Here is a 27,943-nt window from a genome sequence, read left to right on the forward strand (position 1 = left end):
TGGAAGGGACTTTATTCACTTTTCAATTAAAGTTGATATTTTACAAAAGGGGAATCACATAAGATTCCATGCAACAGGGGGATAAGTATAATATTGCATATTTTGACAGTAAGCCCATTATCTTCTGAATTACCACGTTTTTAAGCAAAAAACATGAACCATTTATCTTCTTTAGTTTCATGATTTGTTACCCACAATAATCCTTTGGCTCCAGAGCCTCATCATTGCCTTTTTCACTTCTGCATTTCTGAGTGTGTAGGTTAAAGGGTTTAAAAAGGGTGTTATCATAGTACAAAATACAGCCACTGCTTTATCAATAGGGAAGGTGGTCATGGGATGAAGGTATACAAACATGCAGGGCACAAAGAATAAGAAAACCACAGCAACATGTGCAGCACACGTGTATAGTGCCTTCTGTCATCCTTCAGAACTGTGAGACCTCAGGGAGTAAAGGGTGAGGACACAGGAGGTGATAAGAATGGAAAACTGAGTATGCACCGAAACCCACTATTGGCAGTAACAAAGAGTCCAAAGATGTGTGTATCAGTGCAGGAGACTTTCAGCAAAGGGTAGAGATCATAGAAGTGGTTAATGACATTGGGACCACAGAAGGGCAATCACAGCATAAAAAGGATTTGAACCAGACCACGAAGAAATCCCCCAGCCCAGGATACGGCCACCAGGACACCACATATCGGCCAGCTCATTGTGATTGCATAGTGCAGAGGCCTGCAGATGGCCACATAGCAGTCATAGGCCATCACCATGAGCAGGATGACCTCAACTCCCCCAAGGAAATGCATTGTAAAGACCTGAATCATGCACCCAGTAAAAGAGATGATTTTCTTCTCTATGAGTAAGTCAAATATCATTTTGGGGGCAGTAGTAGGAGAGAAGGCAGCATCTTGAAAGGATAAGAAAGACAGAAAAAAAATGCATAGGGGAGCCTAAGACTGGGCTATTGGCCACTGTTACTATGATGAATAGGTTGCCTGCCATGATGAGAGTAGATGATTGTGAACATGAAAAAGAAGAGTTTCTGGATATCTGTGTCAGGCCAAGCAGGATGAATTATGTCACATTGTTCACTTGTTTCATGATCCAGTTTTCAATGGATAATGGATTTATCTGCAAATAGCACAGAGATTGCAGGAATGGTAGATCAATTCTCATCAATAAAATAAAGTATCTATTAGATGATTTGTTTCTTCTAAGACTGATGGGATCCCAAACAGATAAACCCTAAACTTAAAGTACTGCTGCATTGTTAATCGTATGCTATGTTGACTACACTCTTCTACATACACATGCAAACACAGCACCATTTATGATTGTTTTCATGCCACACCCATAAGTGTGTCTGGATCTCTCCCAATTACTGCCAAAGTGTTTTCTCACATAGTAAACATGGGAAGACCTTTAGGGATGAGCAGAAACTTGAATTCCTGAGAGTTAGACCCCTGTGTCTCTTTCCAGTTCATTCAGACTGATGAACGTAAACTTCTGAGCATCTAATCCTTTTTATGCCAACTAGTTTCAGGATGACTCTGAAACATCGGTGAGTTCTATTTACAACTGGGGATCATGTAATCACATTTCATGCTTAATTGAACTGGGTGAATACCTGAGGCTGAAGATACACTATGGCCGTTAGATTTGTGAGCTCATGCTTAATTGAAGCAAAATCGCTTAAGAATATCATGGATCCCTTATCAAACACCTCTGTAAGAATGATATCCTTAGGAACATAAAACATATAGCTTGGTGCAGCAAATAGTCCCCACATTTATTTCTTTGTAACTTTAAAATCTATTGTTTGGAGAACTTCTGTCATAATCAATTTCACGTGTCTCTTGCAATTCAACACTCCTTTTAAGAACATTTGTGAAACATTCTCCAGACCTGTTCACTAAATAGATATTTTAATATGAGGACACAAAAGCACCATAATTGGGCAGGCCATGGTGGCTCAGCAGGTAAGAATGCTTGCCTGCCAAGCCCGAGGACCCGGGTTCGATTCCCGGTGCCTGCCCATGTTAAAAAAAAAAAAAAAAGGAAAAAAAAAGCACCATATTCATTGCTCAGAGCATGTTCTTTAGAATAGACAGAATATATTTATGGTTTGTTTTCATTGGTAAGTGGATGAATGATGTTGTATATGGGCCATAGTCTTACTGAGCTGAAAAGATGTTTTTATATATGATGTAGGAATAATAACAAAGGCCATAAAAGAATTAAAGAATATCATTATCTTTTATGTCAAAGTTTGTATCCTGAACATAAAAATATAGTGTTCTGCACATCTCCAAATGATTATTATTAAAAGATCCAAAATGAGAAAAGCACATAGCCTAAATCTTACGCTTGAAGTAATTCCTTGACATAATATTAAGAGAAAAATAAATGAACTATGAATGAATATAAATAAGTATTCACTGAAAGATATTTGAAAAAATCAAAAACATTTTGAAAAATTTGCATGCAAAAGACAATATATTGGGCAATAAAAAATGGTTACCCTTGATAAATAAATTTAAAAGCCTATTGATATTTAAAGATACTCTTACAAGTGATGAATAAGGTCAATAAGAAGCCGGTAAGGTAAAATCCCTAAAGGACATTAAGATAAACAATATTTTAAATATATTATGAATATTTTATAAGATGTAATAAAAGTTTGTCAGCCACTGGTAGGTATTTATCAAAACAAAACAGTTTACCCTGTGCATATATTAGTAGAAAAAAATTAATAAGAATGTATATTTGTGTGTCACAAAAACAGTGAATCCTAATATAAACTATGGAATATAGTTAATAGTGCAATTACAATAATAATATTTAATCAATTCAAGAAACAGACCACAAAATGCAAAATGTTAATAATATGAAGGGGTCATACTGAACTTTGTTTTTCTGTATGATTTTTCTATAAACCTACAACTTCTCTAATTTAAAAAAAAACAAAGAGAAACCCTCCAAACCAAAGTCCACTCTCAATATCACCACCAAACAAAGAGAAAATAAATATGCATGTATTAAAAACTTAAAGCATCAACCTGTTCAAAAACAGAAAACATAGAAATAAATATGTAACTGATCTCTGGAGGGGAGGGAGAGGCATGTAATGCAAATATGCAGTGATATACAAGAGACAAAACTGATGGAGTCAACTACAGAAATAAAGGGAACAAACTCAAAACATATTTGCAACATTTGACATACAGCTGTTACTACAGAAATAGCATTTGCAAGTAAATAAAGTGTCTGTACCCACTATTAGAAAGAAAAGGCAAAAATAATGAAAAGATAATTCTCAGGAAAATATACATATAAAATACCCTCTATTTATTAAGGTTTCTAAGAAATGCAATTAAAAATATGAAATATTTTTAAATTGTAAATTACCAAAGATTCCCAAAAGCTCTATTATGCAGTGATGTTGAGCATGTGTTGGGATTAATTATTCTGGAAATAAACATGAATATTTGTAAAATTAACTTCAAAATTAGTTATTTCCCTTGGCCCAGTACTCCTTATTCTCAGGAATCTAGTTTAAATAAGGAGTGTTGGGAAAACTAAAGCATATAATTTTGTATTTCTCAATATTTTTTTCATAATGTTAAAAATGTAAAGAAAACCATAAGTCTACAAAAAGGAAAACAGTAAAATGAATTACAGTGTGTAGTTTTGAAATATCAGCTGGACAATAAAGTTATTTGTAAGAAAATTTATTGATGTGGAAAGGTGGTTTCAGTATAATAGCATGAGTTTAAAAATGCAAATGAGATTAAGGTCTAAAATGACATATAAAATAGACATCTCCAGAGACGACAATAAAACTAATAGTGCCTACTTGAACAAAGGATTATAAACAATTTATGCTGTCTTTTAAAGTCAATTTTGTGATTCCAGTTTTTCACAAAGAAAATATATTGCCTTATTATCAGTAAAATAATTGAATAAAAGCTTTACTTATTATTGATGGACTGACCTCATAATATTATAATATTCTTTTCTAGTATATTATGTATGCTTGTCATTATTCATAAAGAGCTGTGATAATAGAAACATATTTAAATCCAACTTACCTGTAAACTGAAGGTCCTACTGCCACCTGGGGAGAAAAATACCAATAAAGAAGTCATTGACCATACTTAAGTCTCTGTATATGTTTAGACAAGTAACAAGAACAGTCTATAACAAGTCATCTTATCTTCAGAGAATAGTCTGCATGAGTTTGCAATCACTGACCTCATCATTAACTGCTGCTTTGCAAATTCATCCATTTTTATCAAGTATAATACTTCTTTCCCTCAATTACTGACTCAAATGATTGTTACAGAAACTTGCTAGGTAAAGCAGAGTTCATGGGCAGAATCTGTTTTCCTCTATAAGGTGAAACCATCCTGTGAATGTGGACCACAAGTATACCTACTCATGTAATTATTTTTTTAATCAGATAATCTCCAAAGCTTTAGGCTTCAATGGAAATTGATGGGGAAAATCTCAACATTTTAGAAGACATCTCTCCACATGCTTCTTTCTTATGCATTTGATCTTTTGCTCTTTAGTGTTTATATGAGTTGTTATAGAGCCACTTGAGATTAGTTGAGCAAGATATACAATGCTGAAAATAGAAAACTAAGTTGAAGCAGAAAAATGATGGCTTGCCAGCATCATGAACTGGCTGCAAATGCAGTTATCATGGAGCAGCATGTTCCTAATTTGATCTCTTTTAAGAGTGCTCTAAGAACTCCCATGCACAGCCTAGAGCTAGCACCTTTGGTTATTGGAATCTTGGATTCACATGTGTTGGAAACACAGATCAACAGCATTTCTTATTTGCTGCTGTGTATGTTTATATGCTGTTCCAAGCTCAGTTATCCCTAGAGTCTGTCCTCATGTACATGTCAAGTGTGAATTCAGGCATATATTCAAGTTGACATTACTTAAGCTCATCTAATTAAGGGTGTTCTGAATTCTCAGTTCCAAGATGATTAGAACTAGCACTTCACAATGATGGCAGCCAAACCAGTTCATCCTGTTCTCTCTTGTGGCTGTAGCATCTGTGACAATGGGGTGTGGGAGGGGAGATACAGTTAGGCTGGGTTAGTGCACTCTTTATGGTTTGGACTTGATCTTAAAGTCTGGGACTTAGACACAGAATCTTCAGTCATGGCAGGGTGGGTGCATGAACTAATCAAAGCCTATAAAACAGCGCTGATAATACCTGTCTCACAGAGCTATGGGAAGGATTAAGCAAGATAAACTGTGAAGAGATATAGGTCAGTGGAAACTGCTATCCTACTGCTGAAGCCCTGAAGGCAGACACACTCAGGCTAAACAAACTGATGTCCAATATTAAAAATCCTGAGAGTAAGACTTTTAGAGCACAAATACAGCCTCTCATGGCTGTGTCTTCTCTTTACTATGTGAATTTCAACAAGTTTCCCAGTTTCCTTAAGTCTGATCTTCATGCCTGTACAAAGAGGGTGATAAGGAACCAATCTCCTAGGACTGCAATGGGGTTCTATGAGATAATGCATGCACTGTGCATAGGATGCTGCCTCATGTGGAGTAAAGACTCATTGTTGGCTGTCATCATCTGCTGTACAAGACAAGAGAGCTCATGGGGGGACTGATTATGCTTATGGCAATAGTCATATAATTCATACGTGTAGCTTGCTTCATTATTCTACATATTTGATAAAATTCTGAAAGAATGTTTAATTTAAGAGAGAAGAAAGGCCAAGTTTTGTTATATTCATTATTGATTCAAGATTCATAGCAATTCAAAAGTCTTCTGTGAGTATTCGATCTCTCCACTGACATAACTGACAGAGATGCTGAGATTCCGTGAAGAGGCTACAGGAGTTAACAAAACTATAAATACTATGTGAATTAACAAACAACAAGCACTGGCCATGTGACAGTAACTCTGCTTAGTATAGTATCTGATATCATCTCCCTGATATTAATACTTTCATTTTGTATGTAAGGAAATTAACACTAACTTTTGTCATCATTTGGACAAGATTTAAGGGCTAATTATAAGTCAAGCTTGGTTTTAAATCCAGACTGATCTGATTTCTAAGCCTGAGTTCAAAGCAATATATTATTTTACCTCTTCAGATACTGGTCCTATGGTGTGTCTTATCCACTGGATGTGATAGGAGAGTAATACTTACTTGGACCAGCTCTTCTTCTGCATCAAATGATGCAGATGAAAAGACTGCAGGCAGTCTTGTTCTTCAGACAGATCCCTTGTGCAATGCTGCTTAGGAAAGAGAGATGGAGAAAGTAGAATATCTTGTAACTTCCTTTCCTATCTTTTATCCCATCCTGAGGAATTGCCTAAGCACCATCTAGACAGCTTTGAATCTGAGAATTTCTTAGAGCCTACAGGGTGGAAGGAAAGTGTAAGTACCAGTTCAGATTTAGGACCAGGGACATGAATGCCACATGATAAGATTCTTGAGAAGTTATGTATGTATCTAAATTTTCCAGTGCTGTAATGGCAATATCACGCAATGGATATCTTAAACAAAAAGTGTTTATTGGATATATTGAGATATATTGAAAAATCATTTATTGGAAGTCCATAATCAAGTTATCAGCAAGGTCTTGCTTTCTCTCAGAACTATAAATTTGTAAATTAATAAATCCCCATTGTGAAAATAACCACTTCTGGTATATTGCATTTCATCAAATTTACAAAACTAAAACATAAAGCTAGTATTTCTGTACTACAATATTCAGATACTTTGAATTCATTGCCTTTTTAATCCTCTAAGACATTTATGAAATACATATTATTATTCCCAGTTGGGCACTTATATGTATTATAATTCTTGCTTTCCACTAACTGAAGTTTGCCTAACTTGTATAACATATTCGAGGTGACAGAGTTACTGAATGCTCCAGGCTAGATTTTATTTTTTAATTTTTATTTTTACTATGGTAACATACATATACACACACAATTTTCCCACTTTAACCACTTTCATGTATACAATTTAGTGGTTCTAATTACAATCACAGTATTGTGCTACCATCACCATCACCCATTACTAAATACCTTTTAATATTCCAAATAGAAGCCCTGTACTGAATAACCAATAAATCTCCTATTGCTACTTTTCCTTCCTCCAGGGTAGAAGTTGAAAGCATGTAGATTGACACCAGAGCCTATAATTTTAAACCCTTTGTAGTGCAGAGACATTGGCAATAAGAAAACATATTTCAAGATAAATTCAGAGAGTGAAATGTGCTAAAAAATGGTGTGGGGGGGAATTGAGTGATAGAGACTAACTACCATTACTTAGACTGGGTGTCAAGGAAAATCCAAGAGCAAGAATTTACAGTGTTCATCTAATGACATACAGAGTAAGAGGTAATGAGATAAAAGGACATGGAGAAAATGATTAGAAGGTTTTTTTTTTTTTGGTTGTGGGATGAAGAATTTATGACCAGGTTGGTGATACTGTCTCACAATCACCAACCTTAAATATATTTTCCTTAATTCAATTCTAAATTAAACTCAGGATGAAGAGAAATAAAATATGTGTACTCAAGCACCATCTTAGCCAAGAAGGTTTTTTTTTAACTTTTTTTATTAATTAAAAAAATTAACAAACAAAACATTTAGATATCATTTCATTCTACATGTACAATCAGTAATTCTTAATATCATCACATAGTTGCATATTCATCATTTCTTAGTACATTTGCATCAATTTAGAAAGAGAAATAAAAAGACAACAGAAAAAGAAATAAAATGATAATAGAGGAAAAAAAAACTATATGTACCATACCCCTTACCCCTCGCTTTCATTTACCACTATTTCAAACTGAATTTATTTTAACATTTGTTCCCCCTATTATTTATTTTTATTCCATATGTTCTACTCTTCTGTTGATATAGTAGCTAAAAGGAGCATCAGACATAACGTTTTCACATTCACAGAGTCTCAATGTGAAAGCTATATCATTGTTCAATCATCATCAAGAAACATGGCTACTGGAACACAGCACTACATTTTCAGGCAATTCCCTCCAGCCTCTCCACTACATCTTGAACAACAAGGTGATATCTACTTAATGCGTAAGAATAACCTCCAGGATAACCTCTGGACTCTGGAATCTCTCAGCCATTGACACTTTGTCTCATTTTACTCTTTCCCCTTTTGGTCAAGAAGGTTCTCTCAATCCCTTGATGTTAATTCTCAGCTCATTCTAGGGTTTTTCTCAGTCCTTTGATGCTGAGTCTCAGCTCATTCCAGGATCTCTGTCCCACATTGCCAGGAAGGTCCACACCCCTGGAAGTCATGTCCCATGCAGAGAGGGGGAGGGTGGTGAGACTGCTTGTCATATTGTTAGCCAAGAAGGTTTTGTGTGTCCTTTCTGGCAATTGTTCTTTGGTGGAATCTTCATGCAGTTAAAGAAATGAGTTCCACTTGGTCTGTTCATGACCTTCTAGTATTTTAATCAACCATTTTTCCCCTACAAACTTGTCTTTACATTCATTTTGAGCAGCTGAGCTAAGCTGATCAGAAGAAGGAGCACACTCCGCTTCATCACATGTACACAAATTGTAATTGGTCTTTATGTGGCCTGTGAGGCTCTGCATAATTGCCCCCACTGAAACACTCATCTATGCAACCTCATCTGATCCTGTTGACCCCTGTGTACTCTTTTTCCCTCACAGTGGCCGATTTCAAGACTTGGGGCTTTGTGCTCATTCTTTTTGCTTCCCTGGGAATGTTTCTTTTGTTCCTCTTCTAGAAATTCACATGGCTGACTCATTCCCATCAGTCAGGTTGCAGTTCAAATGCCCCTCTTTGGAGATGATTTCCTAAACCAACTATTGCAAAGATTTCCACTATCTTCTTAATTTACTCTCTATCCCATCTGCCTGTAACATTTTTGCTACAGCATTTATAATGTGGGGTGTGGTGGTTAGGTTCTGGTGTTAACTTGACCAACTGTTGATGCCCACTTGTCTGGTCAGGCAAACACTGATCTGACCACTGCTGCAAGGATATTTCATGACTGGCTAATGAATCAGAAGGCTGGTGTATTAAATCAGCAGTCTGCTGGTTGCATCAATGGCTGATTACATCTGCAATCAATGAACGTGTACCTCCCACCAATAAGATGATCCAGTCAGTTGAAAACTGACTTTTAAGAAAGGAGGAAGAATTTGTTCACTGCTTCTTCAGTCAATGATCCTCTCCTGTGGAGTTCACACAGTCCCTTCATCAGAGCCACCAGCTTCACAGCCTGCTCTTTGGATTTTGGATCCTTTCATTCCCATGGATACAGGAGACACCTTTATAAATATCATATTTACAGATGTCTTCTGTTGTTTCTGTTACTCTAGAGAACACTGACTAATACAGCTTGATACCAGGAGTGGTTCTTGAGAAACAGAATCTTAAAAATGAAATGTTACAATGGGTTGCCTACTTTGATTAGACTCAGAGGCACTAATGTCTCTGCTTCCAATAGTCAAGATCACACTGCCAGTCCATAGGGTGAGTTGGCAAAAGAGATACTCAAAATATCACCATTAGATTCTGCTAATTGAATGCATATACAAGGGAATGCTCTAGGTGAGAGTGATTTTAATGCCTTTACAGAGTTTGTAGAATTAAGACATATAATAATGGTGGCTGGTAGTTGTTAGGTATCTTAGATACAGTGATGAGGGAAATGGATGAGCTAAAGGCTTCAAATTAGCAAATTAAGCATGGTATGAAAGATGTTTAAAGTTTCAATACTTTCCCAGAAAGACAATATTATTCCCTGTGATTGCAGACTTGAGATTTCTGAAAAACTGACATAGTGCCTCATTGTGCAAGTACATACTTTACAATATAAACTAAAATCTCAACCTACATGGTGTTTGCTGTTAAATTTAGAGCTTTGATCGGAAAAGAATGGGATTCTGAAACATGGGATGGTGACATATGCCTTGATAATGATGGTTATTGTGAGATTCTTCCCTGGAATCTACTGAGCCTTTTGCTAGGGAGAGTGTAAAGGATGGTCCTGAGGAAAGAAATTACTCACCTTCTGCCTTCCTTGAGGAAATAGTTACTTGGCCTTCAGTCTGACCAGATTAGTCTGCCATCCAACCTCCACCTAACAAGATTAACTCTTCAGTGTCAGCTAACCCTGTAACCAGTGACCCAAGAGGAGGTACATATATTTCAAAAGGACTACATGAGTTTTCCAATCTATACAGATAGGAATCAGGGGAATATGTGTGGGAATGGAAATTAAGGGTGTGGGATAATGGTAGAAGGGATATGAAATTGGATCAACCTGAATATATTGATATGGACCCACTAAGCAGATATTCTGCATTCAATTTTGTAGCTCAAGGAGTTAGAAATGGCATTAAAAGTTTGTTCAAATGGCTAGCTAAAATATGGATCAAAAGGTGGCCTACATTACCTGAGGTTGAAATGCCAGAACTTCCCTGGTATAATATAGATGAGGGGATCTAGAGGCTTAGAGAGAATGGATTATTAGGAGTGGATTTATCATGGGAGACCTGCTCACACACCCCAGGATGTCCAGAGGACACATCTTTTACCAGAACATTGACAAATAAATGTGAGACTAGCTCCATCATCTTTGAAGATTTATGTTGGCATCTTCTCTGCAGGTGAGCTATTACTGTGGAGACTGCTGTTACTAAGCTGGAATCCTTAAACACAATGGGGATGATCAGATCCTGAGTTGGCAGAAGCCATGTGGTGACAGTTAATCACCATAGATAAGGTGACCATGGCCACCATAATGGACAGCAGACTAAAAGCAGCCATGAAAATAATCTGACCCATACAGACTTGTGGCATTAGCTAGTAGAACATGGGATACCTAGAAGTGAAATAGAGAGGCAGCTTACTAAATTCCTATTTGAGCTGTAAAAGCAGAAGTATTCTAGATCAGGTGAGCAGAAACCTATCTTGAACAATGAAACCAGAGAGTCATGGCTCCTTAATCAATTCCCGGACTTGAGACAGTTTACAGACCCAGAGCCCCTTGAATGAGGGAAGGACCAGTTACCCTTTGGGGAGGACCCTTTAACACTGCCCAAAATTTACACTAACATTCCTCCTAGCCTTCCCCAAGGAGACCTATGGCCTTCTACCAGGGAAACTGTGTAATGAGCAAAGGGAAACAATCAGATACTTCAGGGATTATTAAACAGAGGCTCAGAAGTGACACTGATTCTAGCAGACCTAAAATATCACTCTGAACCACCAGTCAAAGTAATGGCTTATAGAAGTCAGCTAATCAATGAAGTTTTATCTTAGGTCTATCTCACAGTGTTTCTAATGGGTCCCCAGACCCATTCTGTGGTCATTTCCAGAAGGCAAAATTGGAATCTACATACTCAGCAACTGGCAGAATCCCCACATTGGTTCTCTGACTCATGGAGTGAGAGCTATTATGGTAAGAAAGGCCCAGTGGAAACAACTAGAACTGCCCCTACCTAGCAAAATTGTAGAGCAGAAGCAATACTGGATTCCTGGAGGGATTGCAGAGATCAGTGTTACTCTTAAGGACTTGACAGATGCAGCCATGGTGGTTCCCACCAAATCCCCATTCAACTCTTCTATTTGCACTGTGCAGTAAACAGATGAGAACTGGAGAATGACAGTGGACAATAAACTTAACTAGGTGGTGGCTCCAATTGCATGTGCTGTTCCAAATGTGATATCATTGTTTGAGTAAATCAAAACATTACCTGGTATGCAGCTATTGATTTGGCAAATTTTTTTTTATCAATAATTGCCATTAAAGGCCACTAAAAACATTTTGCATGCAGGTAGGAAGACTGGCAGCACATCTACACAGTCTTACCTCAGGGGAATATCAACACTTCAGCCCTATGTCACAATCTTGTCTTCATGGATCTCTATCACTTCCCCTTTATCCTTTTTCCTCTTATCATATGGCACAAGTTCTATTGTTCATGTTATAATGTTTATATAATATTTAAGCTATAGGATATTAAGTTCACAGATAAATATTACCTATTGTGCTGGTTTGAAAGGATGCATGTCCCCTAGAAAAGCCATGTTTTAATCTTAATCCCATTTTGTAAAGGCAGAATAATTCCTATTCAACACTGTATATTTGAATCTGTAATTAGATCATCTCCCTGGAGATGTAACCCAATCAAGAGTGGCTGTTAAGCTGGATTGGGGAAAATGTGTCTCCATCTATTTGGGTGGGTCTTGATTAGTTTCTGAAGTCCTATAAAAGAGAAAACATTTTGAAGAATGAAAGATCTGAGAGACAGCAGGGAAGAATGACAGCCACATGAAGCAGAGTCCACCAACCAGCAACCTTTGGAGATGAAGAAGGAAAACACCTCCCAGGGAGCTTCATGAAATAGGAAGCCAGGAGAGACAGCTAGCCAATGATGCCATGCTCGCCAAGTACCCTTCCAGCTGAGAGAAGAGCCCTGACCATGTTCACTAATTGCCTTTCCAGATGAGAGAGAAACTCTAAACTTCATCGATCTTCTTGAATCAAGGTATCTTTCCCTGGATGCCTTAGATTGGACATCTCTATAGACTTGTTTTAAGTGGGACATTTTCTCAGCCTTAGGACTGTAAACTAGCAACTTATTAAATTCCCCTTTTTAAAAGCCATTCTGTTTCTGGTATATTGCATTCTGACAGCTAGCAAAGTAGAACACCTGGCACTTATGCACACTATTCTGGAGAGATGTAGTGCATTTCTGGGTGTACTCAGGACAGTTGAGTATTGTTAGGTGAAATATGTGTCTGTTATTTTTTTCAGTTTGGAAATTAAGCATGTTTCAAGATGAGGTGTGTAGCTACCAAGTTGATAAGGAGTGGGCTCTGGTGCTAAGCTTCTGATGTCAACTTGGCCAACTTGGTGATGTTCCCAGTTGTCTGGCCAGGCAAGCACTAGTCTGTACATTGCTGCAAGGATATTTCATGGCTGGTTGATAAATTAGAAGGCTGTTGTATTAATTCATCAGTCAGTTGACTGCAGCTGTGGCTGATAACATCTGTGATCAACTAAGGGTGTGTCTCCCATCAATGATATAATCCAGTAAGACATTTAAAAAAGAAGAGAGGTGTTTCTCACTGCTTTTTCAACCAGCAAGCCTCTCCTGTGGAGTTCATGGAGACCCTACATCAATGCTTTCAGCTTCACAGCCTCCCTTTGGATTTTGGACAATTCCATCAGCACTGTTTTAGTTTGCTAGCTGCCAGAATGCACTATACCAGAAATGGAATGGCTTTTACAAATGGGGAATTTAATAGGTTGCTAGTTTACAGTTCTAAGGTTGAGAAAAGGTACCAGTGAATGTCCCAGAAAATGTCTTCACATCAAGATCACATCAAGATGTGATTCCCTAAATCAGATCTCCAGGGAGATGATCTAATTACAGTTTCAAACATACAGTACTGAATAGGGATTACTGGAAACAGTTGCCTTTACAAAATGGGATTAGGATTAAGACATGGCTTTTCTAGGATACATACATCCTTTAAAACCAGCACACTGTTCTTCTACTGTCTTCTTGATCTCCTTTATGTCATTTGCTATCCCACTTATTTTAGTAAGTAGAATGCTATGAACATCTTTGATTAGTTGTTCCAACATCTCTGTCTCCTCTGGCATTTTAATTTGGTCATTAGGCAGGGCTATATTTGTCTGCACTGTGATATGCTTAGTGATCTGCTGCTTTCATGGCATGTAAATATCATGATTGATTTACTTTGGGATTTTCTTTCTTTCAGTAGTCTAAGGCCTTATGTTTATGGGATGGTTGTACAGCAAGGAGCAGGATACAGGGTGGGGCACTCAGGGTGGTGATTTGTTTCAGGGCAGGTATAGGAACAGGTTGGGGATTTTACTTTGATTTTTGTGACTTGGGTGCCCAGTGGCCAGGGAGGATGTGGCTGTGTGGGTGCATCGGTCTGGGGGGCATAATCCTGGCATGCACTGCTCTAAGGTATGGGATCCTTTGTGTGGATACACTGAGCTGTGGAAGCAGGTCACCATTATGTCTTCATGGATTGGGGGCAGATGTGACCCGGCTGCACAGATCAGCACTTCCTCAGAGCTGGGAAGTATGGCTTAGGGCCATGCACATGCACGGTTCTAGGACTGCTGTAAAGTGTGGTTCTCAGAGCTGAATGATGTGATTTGGGGGCCTGTGCCCATGTGTGGGCCTAGGAGTGCCATAAACTGATGCACAGGATTCAGGGGTACAGAGTGAGGTTATGTGACAGATACTATGGGCAGGGTAGCAGAGGTAGCCTGGGCATGGAGGTTAATGCCTGCAGGCTTTATGTACTGGCAACAGCTTGCAGGTAACAGGGAGGAGGAGGTAGTGCTCAGGAGGAGGTGGGTTGGGCTGCACGTGGGGTGGGGGCTGGGGGCAAGTACATGCACTGGGGGCTGGTGGGGTGAGGACACCTGGAGCATAGAGAGTGGGAGTGGGTGACAGGTTCGGGTGCATGGAGTGTGGGGTGAGTCACTGGTCACAGGGCTGTGCTGGTGAGGGTAGCGTGCCCAAGGAACATGACCTGGCTTATTTCCTAGTCCCCGGCTCCCATCCATGCACTCCTGTGGGCTCCATGCCTCCGCACCAGGCTCCAGCCTTCTGACTCTCAGTTCCTTGGCCTCTGCAACCAGGTATGCCCCATGTGGTGCAGGATCTCCCATGTCAGCTGCACTCACGAACTGTCACCTCAGTCACCCTCTTGTTCCTTTTCTAACTTTCCTAGCAGGGCTAATCTCATGCTACTCTATTCGGTCATCTTCCCAGAAGTCCCTCTACTAGATTTAAGAAAATGAAAAATGTAAATTTTAATTTAACCAAATTAAATTATTATTCTGACAAATTTTCAATAACTGAATTTTGTAGGATGTCCTCTTGAACATATTTTCCAAGGTCTTTTTGGTAATTTAAATATGTACTGTCTGCAAAGTGTATATATAATTTATATCCTTGGTTCCTTTTCTTTCAAAGACCCTTTTTTGTTGAAGAGGAAATTCTGACCTGTAGCTGAGCACATGTACTTTCAAAGAAGCATCAGAGTACAAAAATAAAAGTAACAAGGAAATCTCGTGTTTCTGTGACAAGTAAGTTTTTTTGTAAGTAACTAAAACCACGACTAACAACACTGTTTTTTGTCTAATACCATGCAGAGTAGTGTCAAGGCATAGCATGGACAGTGAGAAAATTATCAAGTCTCTATGAATTATATATAATTTCAAAATATGCATGTTAATATTTCATCCATACAAACCTGACAGAAGTGTAGAAAATCTTTTAATTTTTATGATATTTCCTATGCAACTCATAACATATGAAATGAACATGACTATTTCTAGTACCTCTCTTTTTATAAGGTAAAAGTATAAATCTTTTGCAAAAGTTTGAAATAAAAGTATATCCTTGACAGCAGGGCCCTGCCCCCAGACCCATGAGCCTGCACAGCCACATTCACCCTGCCACTGAGCACCCATGCTCATGGGCACCAGGACAGCATCCCCAACCTGCACCTATACCTGTGCTGTAATGCATCACTGCACTGTTGTGTCCCACATCCTGCTCCACATCAATCTTGCAAATATAAAGCTTTAGACTACTGAAGGGTAATCAACTTCCAAAGTAAACCAATCAAGATATTTACATGCTGCAAAGACAAGAGAAGATTACTAAGTATAACGTGATGCAGACAGATATAGCCCAGCCTCACAACCAAATTAAACCACTAGAGGGGACATAGACATTGGAACAACTAGTCAAAGATGTTCATATAACTCTATTAAATAAAATAAATGGGATGGCTAATGACATAAAGGTGATCAAGAAGACACTAGAAGAGCATAAAAAAGAATTTGAAAGAATAAATAGAAAAATAGCAGATATCAAGGAAGAAACTGCTAGAGAAATCAGTAAATATCTGGAGATGAATGATAATGAGAACACAACATATCAAAACTTATGGGATGCAGCAAAGAAAGTGCTCAGAGGGAAATTTATTACCCTAAATGCCTATATTAAAAATAAGAATGAGCAAGACTTAAGGGTTAAACTGCTCACCTTGAGAATTTAGAGAAAGAACTGCAAACTAACCCCAAGCCAAATAAACAAAGAGAAATAATAAAGACTAAAGCAGAAATAAACACACTGGAGAACAATTAAATAATAGAAATATGAATGAAACTAAAAGTTGGTTCTTTGAGAAAATTAATAAAATTGATGATCCCCTAGCTAGACTAACAAAGAAAAAAAGAGAGATGACACAGATAAATTCAGAAATGAGAGGGGGGTTGTTACCAAAAATCATGAAGAAATTTAAAATATCATAAGAGAATATTATGAACAACTATATAACTACAAACTAGACAGCTTAGATGAAATGGACAAATTCCTAGAATGCACAAATTACCTGTACTCAAGAAGAAGAAATAGACTCAAGAAGAAATAGAATATCTCAACAAACCAATTACAAGTAAAGAACTAATCATCATAAGAAATCTTCCCAAAAGGAAAAGCCCAGGACCTGATGGCTTCACAGGAGAATTTTATTATACATTTCAAAAAGAACTAATGCCAGTCCTGCTGAAGCTCTTCCAAAAAATTAAAGGGAAAGGATCACTACCTAACTCATTTTATGAAGCTAACATGAGTCTAATATCAAACTCAGACAATGATGATACAAGAAAAATATAGACCAATCTCCCTAATGAACACAGATGTGAAAATTCTTAACAAAAAGACTAGCAAATCATATCCAATGTCACATTAAAAGAATTATACATCATGATCAAGTGCGATTTATACCAGGAATGCAAGGGTGATTCAACATAAGAAAATCAATCAACATAATACAGCACATTAACAAATCAAAAGGGAAAAATCACATGATCATATCAATTGATGCTGAAAAAGCATTTGACAAAATCCAGCATCCTTTTCTGATAAAAATGCTTCAAAATTAGGCATCAAAGAAAATTTTCTCAATATTATAAAGAGCATATAGGGAAAACCCATAGCCAGCATCATACTTAATGGTGAGATGTTGGAAGTATTCCCCTTGAGATCAGGGATGAGACAAGGATACCCATTATCATGACTATTATTCAACATTGTATTGGAAGTATTAGCTGGGGCAATTAGACAGGAGAAAAAAATAAAAGGTATCCAAATAGAAAAGGAAGAAGTAAAACTTTCATTATTTGCAGATGACATGATCCTATACGTAGAAAACCCTGAGAAATCTACATTAAAACTACTTGAGCTAAGAAAGAAATTCAGCAAAGTGGCAGGATACAAGGTAATGTACAAAAATCAGTAACGTTTCCATATACAAGCAGTGACATATCTGAGGAGACAACTAAGGAAAAAAATCCATTCAGAACAGCAACCAGAAGAATTAGGTATCTAGGAATAAGCCTAACCAGGGATGTCAAGGACTTATACACAGAAAATTACAAAAAATTGTTAAAAGAAAAAAATTTAAAAAATGATGTAAATAGATGGAAAGATATTCTATGCCCATGGCCAGGAGGGTTGAATTATCTTCAAGATGTCAATTCTACCAAACTGATCTACAAATTCAATGCAATATCAATAAAAATCCAAACAACCTATTCGAACACTTTGAAAAACTAGTTATCAAATTTATATGGAAGGGAAAAAGATCTCAAATAGCTAAAGTTACCATAAAAAAGAAGAGCAAACAGGGAGATCTATCACTTTCTGACTTTAAAGCTTACTATAAAGCCATAGTGGTCAAAAGAGCATGGTACTGGCACAAAGACAGGACTGGCCAGTGGAACAGAATCAAGAGTGCATAAATCAACTACCAAATTTATGCACATCTGATCTCTGATAAGGCCCCCAAATCCACTGACTTGGGACAGAATAGTCTTTTCAATAAATGGGCATGGGAGAAATGGATTTCAATAGTCAAAAGAATGAAAGAGGACCCCTATCTTACACCTTATACAAAAATTAATTCAAAATAGATCAAAGATCTAAATGTAGGAGCCAAAACCATAAAACTTCTTGAAAAAAATGTAGAGAAACATCTTCAAAATCTAGTAATAGAAGGTAGCCTCTTAAACCTTACACCTAACACACAAGCTGTGAAAGAAAAAATAGACAAATGATCAAGAGCTTCTGCACTTCAAAGGACTTTGTTAAAAAGGTGAAGAAGCAACTGTCTCAATGGGAGAAAATATTTGGAAACCACATATTGGATAAAGGCTTGATGTCCTGTATACATAAAGAAATTATACAGCTCACCAACAAGAGAACAAACAACCCAATTATAAAATGGGCAGAGGAAATGAATAGGCACTTTTCTGGAGAGCAAATACAGATGACTAAAAACACATGAAGAACTGTTCAGTTTTGGCTATAAGGGAAATGCAAACTAAGATGACAATGAGATATCATTTGTAAGAATGGCTGCTATTAAACAAACAGGAAACTATAAATGCTGGAGAGGATGTGCAGAAATTGGAACACCTTTTCACTGTTGGTGGAATGTAAAATGGTTCAGCCACTGTGGAAGTCAGTTTACTGATTCCTCAGAAAATGAAATATTGAGTTGCCCTATGACCTGGCAATACCAATACTCAGTATACAGCCAGAATAGTTGAGGGCAGTGACACAGACATTTGTACACTGATGTTCATAGCAGCACTTCACAATTGCCAAGAGATGGAAAAAATCCAGGTGCCCATCAACAGATGAGTGGATAAACAAAATGTTGTACATACATGTGATGGAATATTATGCAGCATTTAGACAAAATGATGTTCCAAATCACATGACAATGTGGATGAACCTGAAGTACATAATTTTGAGTGAAATAAGGCAGACACAAAAGGACAGGTACTGTAGGATTCCATTATTATGACTATTGTAAAGCTGCCAGTGTTTTAGAGCATCTAGAAGGAAAAATCTGAGATAAGGGCATGCTAGCCCATGACAAACTCTGGGAACTGTTATGTAGCTGCTTGATGAAGTGTGCTTTGAAAATTGTTACTTTTTTTCTTTCTTTTCTTTGTTTATATGTTATATTTTACAACAAAAATGGTTATAAAAACTATAGGCAGCTACAGTAATATTAGATAAAATAAATTCCTGAAATCAAAAATTAGAAAATATTTAGTAACATAGCACACTACTATAGCAAAGTTGATAACTGTAATAACTTTTTACTTGATATTTTGAAAAGCATAGTTTTCATAGTTAATCAAATGGTATTTAAGATAGCATTTAATATACAAATTTAAAAATGCTTTTGTATGAGCAAGAACAAAGGAATGTTGATACTGCAAGGTGTGGAAAATAGATGGTAATTAATATTTAAAAATTTTAAATTATGTGTGAGACTAAAGCAAAAGATATTTATTTGGTACAAAATTCCTATTTTGACTAGTGCAGTTCCTAATATAACTTATGTGGACAGCTTAACTGAATGCCATAAGTATATTGAACTCTGGGCAGGGCATGAGATTTTGTAGGTTTGTCCAGAGTGATGCCCTGATAAATCCCAGAGTGATTTGAACAGTGAATAAAAAAGTATTTGCAAAATCCCCTTGGGAAAATGGTAAGAAAGGGGGAAAGTTCAACTTCACCAAGTAGAAAATTCTTAATATTCTCACAAGCAGTGGGGACAACCAAAGCAATAGGCTGAGCCCCCTATCTTGGGGTTTGTTCATATGAAACTTAACTTCACAAAGGATAGGCTAAATCTACTTAAAATTAGACCTAAGAGTCACCCCCAAGAGAACCTCTTTTGTGGCTCAGATGTGGCCTCTCTTTCAGCCAACACAACAAGCAAACACACTGCTCTCCCCCTCTCTACATGGGACATGACTCCCAGGGGTGTGTACCTTCCTGGCAGTGTGGGACAGAAATCCTAGAATGAGCTGGTACTCAGCATCAAGGGACTGAGAAAACTTGTCAACCAAAAGGGGAAAGAGCGAAATGAGACAAAATAAAGTGTCAATGGCTGAGAGATTCCAGAGTTGAGAGGTTATCCTGGAGGTTATTCTTATACATTAAATAGGTATCACCTAGTTAGTTAAGAAGTAATGGAGAGGCTGAAGGAAACTGCCTGAAAAGGTAGAGCTGTGTTCCAGTAACTGTGCTTCTTGAAGATGATTGTATAATGATATAGGTTTTGCAATGTGACTGTGTGATTGTGAAAACCTTGTGTCTGCTGCTCCTTTTATCTGCCTTTTCAACAGATGAGTAAAATTTATGGATTAAAAATGAATAAGGGGGGAACAAATGTTAAAATAAATTTAGTAGATTGAAATGCTAATGATCAATGAAATGGAGGGGTAAGGAGTATGGTTGTCTTTTTTTTCTTTTTCTGAATTGATGCAAATGTTCTAAGAAATGACCATGATGATGAATATGCAACTATGTGATGATATTGTGAATTACTGATTACATATGTAGATGGAATGATTATATGGCAAGAATGTTTGTGTTTATGGTTAAAAAAATAATTAATAAAAAAATACAAAAAAGATAGCATTTAATATTTACAATTCAAGAAACTCTGATATCTGCATCTATAGATTTATTCCTTCCTTGTTTTACGTTTATATTGGTTTATGAAATATTGTACAAACAGGCTTTATGATGATTACTTAGATTTTTTTAAATATGCATATGGATAAAACTAACTAAGATATCTATTTTAGGTGGTTATTCCTTTTAGGTTTCCATACATTAATTGCAAAAATATCTGTATCTTCATATTTTCCTGAAGTCAGGAACATATTTAGTAACATAGGCCATTACTATAGCAATGCAGATATTTGTAGGAATTTTCCACTTAATATTTTGAGAACATTCACAGTTTTGACAGCTGCTCAAATGGTATCTAAGTTAGTGTTGAATACTTAGAATTCAAGAACTTTGCTATCTGAATTTGAAGGTTTTTTCCTTGTTTCCTTAATTTTCAATTGGTTTATGAAACTTACTGTACAAACAAGACAGGATTTACAATGATTATATGGATAGTTTATTTAAATATGCATATGGTTAAGCTAACTAAGATATCCATTGTTGGTGGTTCTAAGTGTATTGTTTGTTTTCTTAAAAAAATGATAAAAAAAAAAGAAATAAGAAAGGAAGTTCTGTTGGCTGAAAAAAAAGAAAAAGGATGGAGATCTGCAGATGGGCACAGAATTGAAAAGTACCAGTAAGGGTGACTAAAAGGATAAAAAGAGAATGGGAGAAGAATATAGCTCTGACAAATAAAAGCCAAAGGAAAATACAATAGATTCAAGAAATATATTTACAGTTATAACTTAGAATGTTAATAGACTAACATCACCAATTGAAAGACAGATTTGCAGAATGGATTAGGAAATATGATCCATCTATATGCTGCTTCTAAGGTATTCATCTTAGACCCAAGGATACAAATAGATTGATATAGAAAAGATGGAAGAAGTTGTTCCATGAATACTTAACCAAAAGAAAGCAGGAGTAGCTATGCTAAGAGCAGACAAAATAGGCTTTAAATGCAAATATATCATAAGGGCCAAGGAAGGCCACTACATATTAATAAAAGGGACAATTCACCAAGAAGAAATAACAGTCATAAATGTGTATGTTCCCAATCAAGGAGTTCCAAAGAACATGAGGCAAATATTAGCAAAACTGAAGGGAGCAATAAGTGTTTCAACAATAATGCTGGAAGACTTAAATTCACCACTCTCTTCTATAGATAGACAGACAGATGATCAACTAGGAAATAGAGAACCTAAACCATTTGACAAATGAATTAAATGTAACTGACATATATGGATTGCTATGCCCAAAAAATCCAGGACACACATTCTTTTCTAGTGCTTATGAATGTTCTCTAAGATAAATTGTATGCAGGGGACACAACACAGGTCTTTGTAAATTTTAAAAGATTGAAATTACTCAAAACATTTCCTCTGATAAAACAGAATTAAGCTGGAAAACAATAACCACCAAAGAACCAGAATATACACAGATATATGCAGAATAAATAACACACTCCTAAACAATCAGTGGGTAAGAAGAAATTGTTAGAGAAGTTGGGAAATATCTGGAGATGAATGACAATGAGAATATAACAGATCAGAACTTATGGAACATGGCAAAGGCAGTGCTGAGAGGGAAATTTATTGCCCTAAATGTCTTCTAAAAAGAGAAAGAGCAAAAATTGAGGATGTAAGCTGCTCACCTAGAGGAAGTAATGGAAGAACAGCAAACTAATCCCAAATAAAATAGAAGAAGAAAAATAAGAAAGATTAAAGCAGAAATAACTGAATTGGTGAACAAAAATACAATAGAATCAATAAAACCAAAAGTTGGTTCATTAAGAAAATCAGTAATATCAATGGACCCCCCAGCTAGGCTGACAAAGAAAAAAAGACAGAGGATGTAAATAAACAAAATCAGAAATGAGAGGGGTGTGGCTACCATGGACCCAGAAGAAATAAAAAAATATCATAGGAGAATATTGTGAACATCAGTGCCAACATCTAGACAATTTTGATGAAAGGGCCAAAGTTCTAGAAATACAAGAACATCCTGCACTGACTGGAGAAGAAATAGAAGACCTCAATAAACCTATCACAAGAAAAAATTCAATCAGTCATCAAAAATTTTCCTGCAAAGTAAAGCCCAGGGCTAGATGGTTTTACAGGAGAATTTTAACAAACATTTTAAAAAGAACACCAATCTGTTCAAACATTTTCCAAAATTTGTAGGAAAGAGACTACTACTTAACTCATTTTATGAAGATAACATTACTCTAATACCAAAACTGGGTAAAGATGCTGCAAGAAAGGAAAACTACAGGCCAATCTCCTTAATGAATATAGATGCCAAAGTTCTCAATAATTATTAGCAAATCAAATCCAATAATCCATTAAAAGAATTATACACCACATCCAAATGAGGTTTATACCAGTAATGAAAGAGTGGTTCAACACAAGAAAATCAGGAGAATACAGAACATTAATAAATCAAAAGGGAAAAATCACAGTCATTTTGATTGATGAGGAAAAAGTACTCGACAAAGTTCACTGACCTCTTCTGATAAAACACTTCAAAAGGTAGGAACTGAGGGGGTTCAATGGTAGTTCAGTGACAGAATTTTTGCCTGTCATGTGGGAGACCTGGGTTCAATTACAGTCCCATGCTCTTCTTCCAAAAAACAAAGAAGGAAAACAAATAAACAAAAACCCAACTGTACTGATTTGAAAGGATTTGTGTACCCAGAAAAGCCATGGCTTAGTCCTAATGCAATTTTGTGGTAGCAACAGTTTCTTTTAAACTCTTTCAGTACTGTATGTTGGAAACATTATTTAGATTATCTACAAGGACATGTGACACACCCAATTGGGGGTACTAATTTTGATTAAATGGAGATATAATTCCACCCATTCCAGGTGGGTCTTGATTAGTTTACCAGAATCCTTTAAAAGAGGAAGCATTTTGGAAAAGCCTTCATAATGAGAGAGCAGAGCCACACAGATCCATGAGAGAGAGTCCACAAGCCAGAGACCTTTGGAGATGAAGAAGGAAAATACCACCATGAGAGCTTCATGAAACAAGAAGCATGGAGAGAAAGCTAGCAGACATTACCATGTTCACCATGTACCTTCAAGTTGAGAGTGAAACCCTGAATGTCACCGGCCTTTCTTGAGTGAAGTTAACTTCTTGTTGATTCCTTAATTTGGACATTTTTAAAGACTTGCTTTAATTGGGACATTTTCTCAGCCTTTGAACTGTAAATCTGCAAAATAGGTCTTTGATCCACTCTGACTTGATTTTTCCCCTTTTTAAAAGACATTCCATTTCTGGTATATTGCATTCCAGCAGCTAGGAAACTAGAAGATCAATCAACAAAAATTCAACAAACAGCACTGCAATAACAAGCTACTCACATGGAGAGAGAATGAAATGTAACCCCCACCATGCGGCATACAAAAAAAAAAGGTAGGAATCTTCCTCAGAATGATAAATGGCATATATGAAAAACCCATAGCCAGCACTGTAACTGATGAGAGATTGAAAGCATTCCCTCTAAGATCAAGATGAGACAATGATGCCCTCTGTCACCACCATTATTCAACATTATACTAGAAGTTCTAGGTAGAGTAATCAGGCAGACAAAAGAAGTAAAAGACATCCAGATAGGGAAGGAAGTAGTAAAACTCATTATTTGCAGATGACATGATACTATACTTGGAATATCCTGAGAAATCTATGACAAAGCTTCTTGAGCTAATAAACATATTCTGCAAAGTGGCCAAATACAATATTAATGTCCAAAAATCAGTAATGTATCTATAAATAAGCAATGACCTATCTGAGGAGAGAATAAAGGGGAAAAATCCATTCAAAATAACAACTAAAACAATCAAGTTTTGAGTCATAGACTTAACCCGGTATGTAGAGGGCCTGTACACAGAAGACAACAAAACACTGCTAAAACAAATCAAAGAAGATTTTAATAGGAGGAAAGACATTCTCTGATCATGAATAGGAAGGGTAACTGTAGTTAAGATATCAATTCTACCCAAATTGATCTACAGATTCAACAGAACACCAAATTCATTTCGAAGGAAGGAAACCTCAAATAGCATTTTTAAAACATCCTACAAAAGAACAAAAGTGGAAGGACTAACACTTACTGATTTTAAAACTTATTATAAAACTACAGTGGCCAAAACAGTATTATACTTGTAAAAAGATAGAAGTATTGACCAATAGAATCAAATCAAGAGTGCAGAGATAGACCACCAAATCTATGATCAATTGTTCTTCAACAAGGTCCCCAAATCCACTGAGCAGGGGCAGAATAGGCTTTTCAATAAATGGGCATGGGGGAACAGGATGTCAATAGCAAAAAAATGAAAGAGGACCCTTACCTTACACCCTATACAAAAATCCAGTCAAAATGGATCAAAGACCTAAATATAAGAGCCAGTACCATCAAACTCTTAGAAGAAAAAAAGGGAAACATCTTCAAGACCTAGTAATAGAAAGTAGCTGCTTAAACTTTACACCCAAAGCACAAGCAAGGAAAGAAGAAATAGATAAATAGGAATTCCTCAAAATAAAAAGCTTCTGTACCTCAAAGGACTTTTTCATAAGGGTGAAGATGCAGCCAACTAAATGTGAGAAAATATTTACAAATCACATATCAGATGTTTTAGTTTGCTAGCTCCTGGAATGCAATATACCGGAAATGGAATAGCTTTTTTTTAATTTAATAAATTGCTAGTTTACAATTCTAAGGCTGTGAAATTGTCCAAATTAAAACAAGTCTACAGAAATATCCAATCTAAGACATCCATGGAAATATACCTTGGTTCAAGAAGGCCAGTGATGCTCAGTGTTTCTTTCTTAGCTGGAAGGACACATGGTGAACACAGCAGCATCTTCTAGCTTTCTTTCCAGGCCTCTTGCTTCATGAACCTCCCTGGGAAGCATTTTTCTCCTTCATCTCCAAAGGTTACTGACTGTTGGATTCTGTGGTTCTCTCTTCCTTCTGTCATGGTTCTGTGGCTCTCCTGTTCTTAAAAAGGAACTCTTTCAGAAATGTCTCCTCTTTTATAGGATTCCAGTAAACTAACCAAGACCCACGTAGGATGGCTGCAGACATGTCTCCATCTATTCAAGTTTAATACCCACAACTGATTCATATCTCCATGGAGATAATCTAATTAAAGGTTCCAACATACAGCAGTGAATAGTGATCAGAAGAAACAGCTGCCTTTACAAAATGGGATTGGGACTAAAACATGACTTTTCTAGGATACATAAATCCTTTCAAACCAGCACATTGGATAAAGGTTTTATATTCTGTATAAATAAGAAATCATACAACTCAGCAGTAAAAGAACAAACAACCCAATTATAAAATGGGATAAAGATACAAATACACATTTTTCCAAAGAGCAAACACAGATGGCTAAAAAGCCCATAAAGAGATGCTCATTTTCATTACCTATAAGGAAAATGCAGATCAAGACTACAATGAGATATCACCTCACACCTATAAGAATGGCTGCTATTAAACAAATGGAAACTACAAAGATTGGAAAGGATGTGGAAAAATTGGAACACATTCACTGTTGGTGGAAATGTAAATGGTACAGCCACTATTGAAGACAGCTTGGCAGTTCCTTAGAAAACTAAGTATTGAGTTGCCTATGACCCAGCAATACCACTACTCGGTATATATCCAGAAGGGCTGAAAGCAATGACACAAACTATTTGCATACTGATATACATAGATGCATTATTCACAACTGCCAAAAAGATATAAACACTCCAAGTGTCCATCAACAGATGAGGGGATAAACAAAATGTGGTACATACATACTATCAATGGAATATTACGTTGCAGTTAAGACTAAATGACATCTTGAAGCATATGATAACATGGATGAACCTTGAGGACATGATGCTGAGTGAAATAAGTCAGACACAAAAGGACATATACCATATGATTGTGCTGTTATGCTCTTGGTAAAGGTAAACTCAAAGGCTTATAATGTAGTATACAGGGGACCTAGAGGTACACAGAAGCTAGAGATGGATGATCTGTTAGCTCATCAGGCTAAATGTAAATGAAGAAATGAACAGTAGGGCAGGCAGTTCATTAATGGATTTATAAATAATATTGGTCTATTAAAGGTGACCATGATTAAAAGGGGTTGTACAGAGCCATGTATCCCACCAATTAACCGTATAAATATAAATAAATTCTTCTATGAACTACTTCAAAGGTATGACTCTTGTACAAAGAATCAGTAATAGAGGAGTATGGGGGAAAATTGTTATTGCATAATATGTGCTGTATTTAACAGGAAAACATCAACAGTACCATAGCAATACGAGTGTCAAATAATTGGGGATAAGGACAAGAGCTAAGGGGAGGTTTGGATTTTCTATGTAGTGAGGTTGTGTTTATTGGTTATTTTTCTCTTTCAGGATCTAAAATGGAGAGTTTTAATGAGTGTACAAATAAGTATAATGTGAGACATGGACTGTTTACTCTGGAGATTATCCATAATGCCCAATTGATAGAGGTGACTGAAAGAGACACACTGACTGAGAAGTAGAATGGCAAACTGTGGAATATACATATGATGGAATATTGTGTGGCAACAGAATGGAACAAAGTTGTGAGGCATACAATGAGGTGAATGAACTTCAGGGACATTGTGGTGCAAAATAAGCTAGAAACAAAAAAACAAATATTGTATGGTCTTTTTAAGGAAATACTTGTAAGAAAACTGGGGCCTAGATTATAAGCTTGTATAATGCAGTGACATTTAGTTTGGAACTGTAAATGGTAGTCTTAGATTTTGAGATGCTGTACTATATATGTATTAGATATATAAACATAAAGTATCTCCCTGGAACTCTACTATATGACACCTAAGACTCAGAGTTGGAGTTTCACAGCTCTGAAAGTCAGTTTCGCTACATATAACTGTTAAACCAAAAAAGATATCAGGCTTCAATTAGAGGTAAGAACAAACCCAATCTGGTTGGAACTAAGATAAATCAGAATACAGGGGTAAGGGTGGCATCTGTATTTTAGAACTTCACCTACTATATGAGACTGAAGGAAGAGAAGTTTATTTTGTCCAAAACCTAAATTTTCTCTAGCACATAATCTAACTCACCCTGTCTGGATAGCTCATTTAAACAACCCAAACACATGAATGGGTATAAGGGCTTGTGATTCAGTTTAGCTTAATGTAATACCTGGGTACATCCCAGAGTATGTTGGGTAGACAATTAAAAAGTATTGGCAAAGTCCCTTGAGGAACTGGAGAAAAGAATATGAAACTACTAAACTTTCTCACCAGGAAAACCACT

The 27,943-nt window shown here is 36.6% G+C and overlaps 1 long non-coding RNA gene and 1 pseudogene across 2 annotated transcripts in view; one reads left to right on the top strand and one right to left on the bottom strand.

The window, feature by feature from the left end:
• The window catches only part of LOC143681209 (olfactory receptor 4C5-like), a 61,016-nt pseudogene continuing 33,073 nt past the window's right edge, over positions 1-27,943 (bottom strand). Inside the window, exons 4-6 of the transcript XR_013174468.1 lie at positions 6,189-6,274; positions 4,089-4,114; positions 1-1,128 (exon numbers count right to left, since the gene is read on the bottom strand). The product of XR_013174468.1 is annotated as an olfactory receptor 4C5-like (transcript). The remainder of the gene's footprint in view (positions 1,129-4,088; positions 4,115-6,188; positions 6,275-27,943) is intronic.
• Positions 618-27,242, top strand: LOC143681213 (uncharacterized). The gene is made up of 3 exons (XR_013174471.1): positions 618-856; positions 15,041-15,153; positions 27,047-27,242. It is a non-coding gene; the product is annotated as an uncharacterized LOC143681213 (long non-coding RNA).

The sequence above is a fragment of the Tamandua tetradactyla genome, chromosome 4 (genome assembly GCF_023851605.1).
Source record: "Tamandua tetradactyla isolate mTamTet1 chromosome 4, mTamTet1.pri, whole genome shotgun sequence".
NCBI classification, from domain to species: domain Eukaryota; kingdom Metazoa; phylum Chordata; class Mammalia; order Pilosa; family Myrmecophagidae; genus Tamandua; species Tamandua tetradactyla.